The sequence below is a fragment of the Oncorhynchus masou genome, chromosome 23 (genome assembly GCF_036934945.1).
Source record: "Oncorhynchus masou masou isolate Uvic2021 chromosome 23, UVic_Omas_1.1, whole genome shotgun sequence".
Classification (NCBI taxonomy): Eukaryota; Metazoa; Chordata; class Actinopteri; order Salmoniformes; family Salmonidae; genus Oncorhynchus; species Oncorhynchus masou.
In genome coordinates, this window is record NC_088234.1 from 61146911 (window position 1) to 61159634 (window position 12724).

At 42.5% G+C, this 12724-nt stretch overlaps 1 protein-coding gene across 9 annotated transcripts in view; it reads right to left on the reverse strand.

Moving 5' to 3' along the window:
* The window catches only part of LOC135511151 (zinc finger MIZ domain-containing protein 1-like), a 274149-nt gene extending 261862 nt beyond the window's left edge, over positions 1-12287 (reverse strand). For 4 of the 9 annotated variants that reach the window (XM_064932728.1, XM_064932729.1, XM_064932726.1 and 1 more), the window contains exons 1-2: positions 12079-12287; positions 10467-11339 (exon numbers count right to left, since the gene is read on the reverse strand). The gene's annotated coding sequence lies outside the window, so the exon portion shown is untranslated. The other 5 variants (XM_064932734.1, XM_064932732.1, XM_064932730.1 and 2 more) reach the window with 5 other exon arrangements.
* Between the last annotated feature and the right edge of the window lie 437 nt (positions 12288-12724).

Here is a 12724-nt window from a genome sequence, read left to right on the forward strand (position 1 = left end):
TGCACAGTGTTTCCTCCGGCTGGCTTCCGGGTTAAGCGAGCAATGTGTCAAGAAGCAGTGCTGCATGGCTGGGTTGTGTTTCGGACGACGCATGGCTCTCGACCTTCGCCTCTCCTGAGTCCGTACGGGAGTTGCAGCCGATAGGACAAGACTAACTACCAAGTGGATACCACGAAATTGGGGAGAAAAGGGGGTAAAAAGTTAAACTAATAAATCCAAATACAATTTATTTACACACCTGGCATATGTTCCTGAGAAATGGGTTTGAGCATCTTCTGAATCATTTTAAATCATACAGAAAATGAGAGAGTACCGTTGTTTGTCAACAGATGATTATAAATCACAGCAAGACAATGACAAACATTGTTTTGGAGGCTGCAAGCTGGGCCCTGGCAAGGACTGCAGTGGACAGGGCCCTGGCAAGTACTCTGCAGTGGATCAATGCTTGTCTCCGGGAACAAACAAAGGTGGGGACACATTTGCGCAACGCACGCACGCACGCTAGTGTTGCACGATATACTGAAACGTCTCTATTTTTCCAATACTAGAACATGAAAAACGGTTTGGTGCTAGAACTTGTTACTTTTTGACAAGTACCAATGTGTCTCACGGATCAAGTCTGTCTAAAGCACAGCAGACGTCCCCCCTTATTATGGAGTGAGCATGCCGTGCCTGCTCCCCTTAGCCTGCACTGGGAGTCTGGGCTGCATCATGTTAGCTCCCCTCTCATGCTCCCCTTAGCCTGCACTGGGAGTCTGGGCTGCATCATGTTAGCTCCCCTCTCATGCTCCCCTTAGCCTGCACTGGGAGTCTGGGCTGCATCATGTTAGCTCCCCTCATGCTCCCCTTAGCCTGCACTGGGAGTCTGGGCTGCATCATGTTAGCTCCCTCTCATGCTCCCCTTAGCCTGCACTGGGAGTCTGGGCTGCATCATGTTAGCTCCCCTCTCATGCTCCCCTTAGCCTGCACTGGGAGTCTGGGCTGCATCATGTTAGCTCCCCTCTCATGCTCCCCTTAGCCTGCACTGGGAGTCTGGGCTGCATCATGTTAGCTCCCCTCTCATGCTCCCCTTAGCCTGCACTGGGAGTCTGGGCTGCATCATGTTAGCTCCCCTCTCATGCTCCCCTTAGCCTGCACTGGGAGTCTGGGCTGCATCATGTTAGCTCCCCTCTCATGCTCCCCTTAGCCTGCACTGGGAGTCTGGGCTGCATCATGTTAGCTCCCCTCTCATGCTCCCCTTAGCCTGCACTGGGAGTCTGGGCTGCATCATGTTAGCTCCCCTCTCATGCTCCCCTTAGCCTGCACTGGGAGTCTGGGCTGCATCATGTTAGCTCCCCTCTCATGCTCCCCTTAGCCTGCACTGGGAGTCTGGGCTGCATCATGTTAGCTCCCCTCTCATGCTCCCCTTAGCCTGCACTGGGAGTCTGGGCTGCATCATGTTAGCTCCCCTCTCATGCTCCCCTTAGCCTGCATCATGTTAGCTCCCCTCTCATGCTTCCCTTAGCCTGCACTGGGAGTCTGGGTTGCATCATGTTAGCTCCCTTCTCATGCTCTCCTTAGCCTGCACTGGGAGTCTGGGTTGCATCATGTTAGCTCCCCTCTCATGCTCCCCTTAGCCTGCATCATGTTAGCTCCCCTCTCATGCTCCCCTTAGCCTGCACTGGGAGTCTGGGTTGCATCATGTTAGCTCCCCTCTCATGCTCCCCTTAGCCTGCACTGGGAGTCTGGGCTGCATCATGTTAGCTCCCCTCTCATGCTCCCCTTAGCCTGCATCATGTTAGCTCCCCTCTCATGCTCCCCTTAGCCTGCACTGGGAGTCTGGGCTGCATCATGTTAGCTCCCCTCTCATGCTCCCCTTAGCCTGCACTGGGAGTCTGGGCTGCATCATGTTAGCTCCCCTCTCATGCTCCCCTTAGCCTGCACTGGGAGTCTGGGCTGCATCATGTTAGCTCCCCTCTCATGCTCCCCTTAGCCTGCACTGGGAGTCTGGGCTGCATCATGTTAGCTCCCCTCTCATGCTCCACTTACGTTAAACCACTTGAATAATACGACACCACATGTAGAAATGTTAAATCTGTTAATTACTGTTTGCAAAACAATGTCCATACAGGCTAGAACACGTTACAATGCAAGAAGATAGCCTGTAAAGCTGGAAGCTACCACTAACTTTCCTTGCTAGCTAACAGCTTAAGCTAACATCAATTCACTACCCGTAGTACTTTGTGATAATATGCTAACCATGACAACTAATTGCCACCAAAACTTTATTAATTCACTTAAAAAAAAAAAAATTGGTCTCTTTCTCACGTCTCTCCCAAATATTATCTCGTGTCAGTAAATTTATTGCCTCAGCAAACTGACTGTGTGAATAGTGCTCCAACTGACGACCCCCCTCCTGCTTCATGAATGATGTCATTACTGGTTAAAGAGCATGCACTTTTATAAAATAAGCTACTTCTATGCAAATGTTGTTGATCAGTAGAATAAATTAAGTCCCAAATGGAAGGCAAACAGATTATCCTCTGTAGCCCCATGAAAATCAGCCAAAACTACTGCAAAGGGAGAGGAAAATAATATTGTATCTGGTACAACACATCGACTGGCTGATAAACTGGGGAGATGATTTCCGATTGGGGTGATTTAGGGTTAAGTATCACAAATATATTGTAGATATTGTTTTATTTATGTCATTTAGATATACTGATGAGTGATATCATTTCACTGACTGACCAAAGTGATAACAATTTTAATTAGACAGGTACACGACAGCTGTCATGGGATGAGACAAATATGCTTTTCCTCTGGCCCCCTCTACCCCTCTTTCACCTCTGTCTTTCTCTCTCTCCACAGCGAGGGAGGTTTTAATATGTCTCTTTATCTGAGCCGCCCAGGCAGCAGTGGTATGAAAGGACCGGCAGGGCTTAGAACCCTGGGAAACAGCCACGCACGCACGCACACACACGCACACAGAAACAGCCTGGCTTACACTGCCAGAGTCACAATGAGGGGAGGGCAGCAAGTGGGCACACACACAACTCACACACACATACTCAATCGTTCTCTCTCTAAAGGACACACTCGCTGCTGGCTGAGTGGTTGGGAGGAGGCGGCAGGCAGGGAGAGACAGAGCGCTGTGGGGCTTGCAGTGGCACGCCAATTTGATATTGGGACATGTGGGAACACAACTAAAATGTTTACAGTGTGCAACAAAAACAGAAACACAACTGTATATTAGTGTAAATACGTGCTTGCCTCACCTCTTGCACAAATATTCCATACTCAGGAAATGTTGATACTCATCCATATCAGTTTTTATTTTGTTATTTTCTCTATTACACAACACCCCAATATCTAACATTTGACCTTCAATTAGTTTCACTGTGTACAAATTGTCAGAGAACAAGGAATTACAGTACAGATCTGCTATCTTAATTTGATCACTCTGTTGTCGCAACAAATTTTCCACCGCAGCATGAAGTGCAAATTGTAGTGTATTCAATTTTTTATAAAATGGCTTCTAAAGTTTGTAATTTCCACTTAAAAATGGCAGACTTGATTTGTCCTAACAAAAAATGTATCAACCCCTACAAAAATGTCCATTAATTAGAATCCACATAATAATTCAAATGTCCTGTTGGTGCAGGATTATTTTCCTGCTGTGAAAAGCAGAGTCAAATTAAAGATACAATCCGGGATTTTAAGAACTTACAAATTCTTAACATAGTGTATACGAATTGGAATTCGTAACATGCCATACAACTACAGCACAAGTCAAAAGTTTGAACACACCTACTCATTCAAGGGTTTCTCTTTATTTTTACTATTTGCTACATTGTAGAATAATAGTGGAGACATCGAAACTATGAAATAACACATATTGACCCATGTAGTAACCAAAAAAAAGTGTTAAACAAAATCAGACTATATTTTATATTTGAGATTCTTCAAAGTAGCCACCCTTTGCCTTGACAGCTTTGCACACTGTTTGCATTCCCTCAACCAGCTTCATAAGGTAGTCACTTGGAATGCAGGTGTGCCTTCTTAAAAGTTCATGTGTGAAATGTCTTTAATTATTAATACATTTGAGCCAATCAGTTGCGTTGTGACAAGGTAGGGGTGGAATACAGACAAAAGCTCTATTTGGTAAAAGGCCGAGTCCAAATTATGGTAAGAACAGCTCAAATAAGCAAAGAGAAACGACAGTCCATCATTACTTCAAGACATGAAGGTTAATACGGAAAATGTCAAGAACTTAGAACGTTTCGTCAAGCGCAGTCGCAAAAACCATCAAGCGCTATGATGAAACTCGCTCTCATGAAGACCGCTACAGGAATGGAAGAGTTAACTCTTCTGCAGCGATACGCCATCCCATCTGGTTTGCGCTTAGTGGGACTATCATTTGGTTTTCAACAGGCCAATGACCCAAAAAAAACACCTCCAGGCTGTGTAAGGGCTATTTGACCAAGAAAGAGTGATGAGTGCTGCATCAGAGCACCTGACCTCCACAGTCACCCAACCTCAACCCAATTGAGATGGTTTGGGATAAGTTGGAAGACAGTGTGAAGGAAAAGCAGCCAGCAAGTGCTCAACATATGTGGGAACTCCTTCAAAACTGTTGAAAAAGCATTCCTCATGAAACTGGTTGAGAGAATACCAAGAGTGTGCAAAGCTGTCATCAAGGCAAAGGGTGACTAATTTGAAGAATCTCAAATATAAAATATATGTTGGATTTGATAAACACTTTTTTGGTTACTACATGATTCCATGTGTTATTTCATACTGTTAATGTCTTCACTATTATTCTACAATGTAGAAAATAGTAAAAATAAAGAAACCCCTTGAATGAGTAGGTGTGTCCAAACTTTTGAATGATACTTTATGTATGTAAGCATGCGCGTGTGTGCGTGTATAAATTAGAGGTTGACCGATTAATCGGAATGGCCGATTAATTGGGGCCGAGTTCAAGTTTTCATAACAAATCGGAAATCGGTATTTTTGGACACCGATTTGGCCGATGTTTTTTTTTTACATCTTTATTTAACCAGGCAAGTCAGTTAAGAACACATTCTTATTTTCAATGACGGTCTAGGAACGGTGGGTTAACTGCCTCGTTCAGGGGCAGAACGACAGATTTTTTACCTTGTCAGCTCGGGGGATTCAATCTTGCAAACTTACAGTTAACTAGTCCAACGCTCTAATCACCTGATTACATTGCAATCCACGAGGAGACTGCCTGTTACGCGAATGCAGTAGAAGCCAAGGTAAGTTGCTTGCTAGCATTAAACTTATCTTATAAAAAACAATCAATCATAATCACTAGTTAACTACACATGGTTGATGATATTACTTGTTTATCTCGCGTTTCCTGCGTTGCATATAATCGATGCGTTGCGTATCGTTGCTCCAATGTGTACCTAACCATAAACATCAATGCCTTTCTTAACATCAATACACAGAAGTATATATTTTTAAACCTGCATATTTGGATAAAAGAAATCCAGGTTAGCAGGCAATATTAACCAGGTGAAATTGTGTCACTTCTCTTGCGTTCATTGCACGCAGAGTCAGTGTATATGCAACAATAATTTGCCAGAATTTTACGTAATTATGACATAACACTGAAGGTTGTGCAATGTAACAGGAATATTTAGACTTATGGATGCCACCCGTTAGATAAAATACGGAACGGTTCCGTATTTCACTGAAAGAATAAACGGCTTGTTTTCGAGATGATAGTTTCCGGATTCGACCATATTAATGACCTAAGGCTCGTATTTCTGTGTGTTATTATGTTATAACTAAGTCTATGATTTGATAGAGCAGTCTGACTGAGCGGTGGTAGGCAGCAGCATGCTCGTAAGCATTCATTCAAACAGCACTTTCATGCGTTTTGCCAGCAGCTCTTTGCAAGCACAGCGCTGTTTATGACTTCAAGCCTATCAACTCCTGAGATTAGGCTGGTGTAACCGATATGAAATGGCTAGCTAGTTAGCGGGATGCGCGCTAATAGCGTTTCAAACGTCACTCGCACTGAGACTTGGAGCGGTTGTTCCCCTTGCTCTGCATGGGTAACGCCGCTTTGAGGGTGGCTGTTGTTGATGTGTTCCTAGTTCGAGCCCAGGTAGGAGCGAGGAGAGGGACGGAAGCTATACTGTTACAATGGCAATACTTAAGTGCCTATAAGAACATCCAATAGTCAAAGGTTAATGAAATACAAATGCTATAGAGAGAAATAGTCCTATAATTCCTATAATAACTACAACCTAAAACTTCTTACCTGGGAATATTGAAGACTCGTGTTAAAAGGAACCACCAGCTTTCATATGTTCTGAGCAAGGAACTTAAACGTTAGCTTTCTTACATGGCACATATTGTACTTTTACATGTCTCCAAAACTTTGGTTTTACATTATTTACACCAAATTGAACATGTTTCATTATTTGATTGAGGCTAAATTGATTTTATTGATGTATTATATTAAGTTAAAAAAGTGTTCATTCAGTATTGTTGTAACTGTCATTATTAAAAATACTTTTGTTATAAATATATATATATATATTTTTTTTTTAAATGGCCGATTAATCGGTATCGACATTTTTTGGTCCTCCAATAATCGCTATCGGCGTTGAAAAATCATAATCGGTCGACCTCTAGTATAAATAAATAAATAAAATAAAAATATATATACATATACATATATATATATATATACATACACACACACACACACACACACACACGCAGACACACACACATTTAGTTTTTTTGCAAGACGTAACATATCATACGAAATGGATCACGTTGTACACAATTGTGCAAAAGTACTAGCTAAAATCATACAAAACCTCTGTAGCATCATTTTAAGATTGCACATCTGTATGTATCCTAGAGGGTAGGTTGGATGTGATTCTACCCTCTTCAGGCAGTCTACACCGTCACTCTCCATCCCACACACATAGTAACATTAAACCCATAGCCCAAACACACAGTCAGAGACATAAAGACATGACTCCAGACTTCCTATAAAGGAATAGAAGATCATTATTCTGATGAGGTAATAGAAAATACATTTGAAATAGTAGTGATGAGAGGTGGGTGGCTTCACAAAAACAATCAATTACACTGTTATTACTCTGGTATGAGAGAGAGACTTGGCAGAGGTTGTAGTTAACTTCCATACAGTCAGAGAGGCTGTATTATCAAATGAGAGACCTATATAACCTAGACGGATCACAGAGGAGGGAGCTGACACAGTGAACTCACCAACCCAGCATGGAAACAGAAGAGACTAATGAGCTAGGCTTGTGTCCTAAATGGCACCCTATTCTCTATAGAGCGCACTACTTTTGACTTTCGAAGTAATGCACTATATAGGGAATAGGGTTCCATGGGGGATGCAGCCCTACTGTACTTTACTCACAAGAAAACAGTCTAAGGATAAGGACAACATGTTTGTCTTAAACAGGATTTACAAGACAAACACACACAAGTGCTGAGCGATTAACTGACATTGTGATTTTTTTTTCATTATTAAACAACTAATTGACCGAAGTCGGTTCAATTACTTGAATTCCATTTAGTTCTAGGTTTTTTGTGAGCCCAACGTGCCGTTTCTCTAGAGAAATAATTTAATTTCCTAGCGAAATGAAGTCAAGAAATATATGGCACACTGGGCTGAAGGGAGTTGTAGTTTTCACTAGGCAAATATTGAACCTAGTTCAGTTCAGAAATGTGGTAATTAAAAGGGAAATTTTAAAAATGTTCAACTTCATATTCATCATCTCCAGCTCCACCCCAACATCAACATGTGAAAAAGACAAGTTTCTATGTTTTATTGTAATTGGTTAAAAATCACACAATGCACATTGATGATGTTATTGGAAACAATTATCTTCACCTATCTTTTTTACCACAAAACATAGAAACGCGCCATTTTCACATATGTTGCTGTTGGTGTGGTGCTGGAGACGATGAATATGAAGTTGAATTTGTTATTTTCCTTGAACTACAATGACCATAATCCACTGCGTCTTTTTTTTCCCTACTTGGACAGAGATGGATACACTTTTATGTCTGCTATGTTAGGTTAGATACACACATACCACATGAGAGGGATAGAGACGGTTTGTGAAAGTATGCCTTATCTACTTTGAAAAACTAATAAAATGATTGCCAGGCAGCTCTTCAGCATTCTTTGCCAGGCTGGCCTAGCTATATAGGATGACTAAAGACAGTACAGTATGGGGAGCACAGCGACAACGTTAGACAGTTGTCTGTCTGGCTGCTACTGTCTGAGCAGAGATCAGATGATGACTAAATAAAACTAAGTAATATACAACTAAAATAATTTATTTCATAGTCATTTCCTATTTTTCTATGTGGACCTGACAGAGACAATGGAATACTTGCAATGTTTGCAATTGAATGATCACTATTTTTGGCTTTGGAATTTCATAATGCATTTAAGGTATACATTATTATTTTTTATCGTAAATTGAGGTTATTTTTTTATAATCAAACCACGAATGATCTGACCTCAAAAAGCACTAATTGCTCAGCACTAACACACACACACTCGCGTGCAGATTGCTCAGACACACACTTCACTGCCACAGACACAGCGAGTGAAGATTTCATCAGCAGTAAAAATGTGAAGGTAATTGTTTGCGATGGTGAGAAATCTTGAGTGCAGGCAGCCAGTCAGTCAACCAGTCAGTCAGTCAGTCAGTCAGTAAGTCAGCTGCCCAGCCAGTCAGCCAGGTAGGCAGGGAAACAGGCAGGCATGGAGGACGGATGGACAGACGGACAGTGGTAGGGAACATTGTGTTCTCCTTGAACTCTCATCTTGTTCCTCGTGGAGCCTCCTAGCCGGGTGTCATTTATCATTCAAGGGCCCCTGCTCCAGCACTGCCCAGACAAACACACAGGCATGCACACACACTGCTCAGACACACGCACTGCAGAAGGGAACTGAACAGGACGTGGCCATTGTGACATCCCCTTCCCTGCACTCGTTGCGCAAAGTTCCAACGAACGTCAAATCAAACATGCATGAGCCAGTGACAGGGTAAGGCCAGTGAGTTCTCTTTTTCCAGTCTCTCTCTCGCTCTTTCACTCACATGTACTTTCTGTTTCTCTACCTGTATCTACCACTCTTCTCTCTCTCTCTCTCTCCCTCTGCCTCTTTCAAGGAAAGGCACTTACCGAGACAGGGGATATATGCTGTTCTAATACCTTACTGAAGTAAAGACTCTCATTAAACGAGTGAGTGTTACCGGCTGCCCCCCCCCCCCAGAAGACTGGTCTGAGGCTGGTTGGCAGAGGTAAAATGGATAGATAGGCCCCACAGGGCAGCACTCACAGATGTGTGAATAGAAGTCAGTAACAGTGAGTCAGAGTACCAGTCTGCGCTCTCTTGATATGTGCTTGTTTACAATATTGTAACACCCTATAAACAAAACCAAATAGTAGTTTGATCTTTAGCTCTCTCTCTCAACCTAGCTGGGTAAATATGGTTAAGAGTGCCAGTTTCTATTAAGGTCTAATGCTACACAATAGTAATTCAAATCAAATGGAATTGCGACCAGGAGGCTATCATGCAGTCAAATTAATCAATAGCCTTTTGGAGAGAGAGAGAGATAACAAATTCAATAGTGTGAACACTGAGGAAGTCTGGTGCAGTCAAATTCAAATGGAACACTTCAGATATGCAATATGTCCAAATGTAAAAGCTCCATGCAGTTTTAGATTTTCATAATATTCCTCTGTATTATTGACATATTTCTCCACTTAGAGATATTTTCCCTGACATAAATTTCAAGAAAATACAAATTAAAGCATTTCACAAAAACAACTGTGATATGTTCAACAACCAAGAGAACCACGCCACACAGAGAGAATCTGACTGACAAAAACAAAGGTTGTCTTGTGCTATGGGACAGACGGACAGGAGTGGGTGGTATAAGAGCCGAAGGCATGACACCAGCAGACAGAGAATCCATGTCTAGTGAGCGAGTCTGAGTGAACGCCAGCCAACAATTTCACAACCCTCTACAATAGAACACTAACAGTTAGGTGAAACGTCAAGCTGTCACAGCAGTGATTAGTGTGGTGTAGGTTCTAAATGCGTTAACTTAGCTCAATTCTAGACTCTGAGGCTGTGGCTGGGGAATGGGAATAGAGAGAATATGGAAGAAGAATGGAACTACTACGAGTTTGTGATTGAGTGAGGAGCAATGGGAGTGTATTTAAAGGGTTTCATCTTGCTTTATTTCCTTGTCTCCATTGCCTAATGAATGCAGATAGGTGGATGGGCTTCCCTCATACAGCTTGTTATCTTGGCTGACTAGGGAAGCTGTGGGTGGAATAGCAACAGAATCAAAATACACATCCCAGCCTAGATCCAATATGCATGATTCATTTCCTTGTTTCCTCTATGGTCTCCCTTAATCCACCACTCCACTCACCCACACTGTCAGTCCATAAACACAGCATTGATTCCAATTGTATTGATTGGCTTCGTTTCCTTGTCTCCTTTGCTTCATGACTGCTGACAAGTGAAAAAAGGTGAATGGGTGGGCTTCCCTCATGCAACTTGCACCTGTTATCTTGACTGACAGTGAGATAGTGTGTGTATGGTGTGAGGCTTTAGAAGTGTTGTTAACTGACAGTTACACTGACTAGGTCAAGTTCACTGTTTCCAATTATGTTTTATTAACACATTCTTACAAGCTGTGTCTATTAATCAATTATAAACATAAAACATTCCAGTTATGTTAAGGACAGTGTAAGCAGCTGGTAAATATGTTCACATTTAAACGGTGTGTATTGTAGACTACATTAAACGACCTTTATGATAACATAAACAAAACCCATCCATGTGCCTAATGTATTACCTGTTGGATTACGGTTTTCTGGAAGTGGAGTTTCATGCCCCTTTACAACATCTGAAATCAACATCCATAGCTTTTCCTCCCTGCCTCTCTCTGAACTACCGCACCCGCTCCAACTCGTGTTTCCCCCCAACTCCCATACCTCACTAACGAGAGGAAAAGGGCATTCTCTCTCTCTCCCTCCCGTTCATTCAGTGCAGTCTACAGGATTTTTTCCTCTGCGAGTTGGCTGCTCTCTGTCTCTCCCATCATGGCCCGGGTGGAGAGGGTAATGAAAGAGAAGCCAGTTCTGCTCCCTCCTTTTCTCCCTCCCACCCACCGGGAGGTCCGCCCGCCGCTGCCCCGGCTGGCCTCACATCCAGACGGAGGAATTTATCGGGGAGGGCTCGCCAGAGACGCCGCCGCCCGTGGCACGCACAGCGGCCCAGCGATTGGTTTTCTGCAAGTCTGATTGGAAAATACAATGCAAGATATAAAGTATATTTTAACAGTGCAGTGCTACATAATTTACGTGGCGCGAGCATACAAATAATAGCCTAGTAGGCTAGGCCTACACATTTTACATGTTGAGAGCGGGAGATACAAATGTTACATTGTAACACTAACAACGTGCCAAAACAGCAAAGCAGTTTGGATTTGTGGTAGGTTATTATTACAACAGGTAGGCTAGGCTATTTTAGAAAGCAGTCGACTCAGTCCAGCCTTGTTTTGCTTGCTGAACTAGCCTATTAGTTACCTGACATACATTCCCAGATTAAGGGAAGATTAACCCCAGCAAACTATTCAACGTCATTTGTTTACCAACAATCAAACAGCCTTCTCTAAATTTCTCAATGTAGGCTAAACGCAACCGAACAAACCACAACTAACCGCAAGCAAGCAACAAATCCACGCTGTCCACGGACCTAGCTAAAAAATATATATTTCTAGACTCGGACGCAATAGTAAAAATAAAAAAAATACCCTATCCAGTTTAAGTATACCGGCTGGTTCTGTTCTGATTCTCTGGCTTCTGGGTCAGTCTATTGTTGGCGCTGGGGTTGAGTCTGGCCAGCGAGCAGCGAACTCATCGAAGGCAGTAACGTTAATGCCCACACACAAAACCATGTCTGTCTGTGCAACCAACCCACGGCGAGGTGTGATTGAACAGCCTACAATACGGAAACAACCACGGAACGGAACTTACTTTTAGCTCGGCTAGGAGAAGAAATCCGCTTTGTTTTCCCGAATTTCGTGTAGACCTACACTGCGTCCCTTTTCACTTCACAAATACAAGAAAAAACGATCACCGTAGCGTTAGCGTGTGAGTGACTGAATCAACTACCGTAGAGAGCCACGGCAAGTTGAAGTGTCAAATTACACTGGCTATTCAGTTACCACAGAAGGAGCCATGCTTTGCGGCTGCTGACAAAATGTGTCCCAGATTCCGGTGGTGGGAGCGATTTAGGAATACTACGGGAGTGACCTGCATTACAGAAAGGCCATAGGACAAGCTGGAAACGCCTGAGCGGACGAGAGTGAAATCATTTTTGCCACGGTCAGTTTGGATTTCGATTCTTAGTGGAGGAGGTGTGTTTGGTAATGTATTACCAACTAAATACATTTTTCAAATATTTATAAACTGTTGAAATCAAATCACTCAAAAACGTGCTAAACAATTTAATAGATGCAGACCTATATTAGGACTAATATTGATTATATAAATGATGATACTAATAGCCTAATAATAACAAATGGTAATAATGATTACAATGATAATACACAAATCAATACAAATATACCAATATTGTAATAATAATAACAATAATAATAACAACACTCACATAATAATA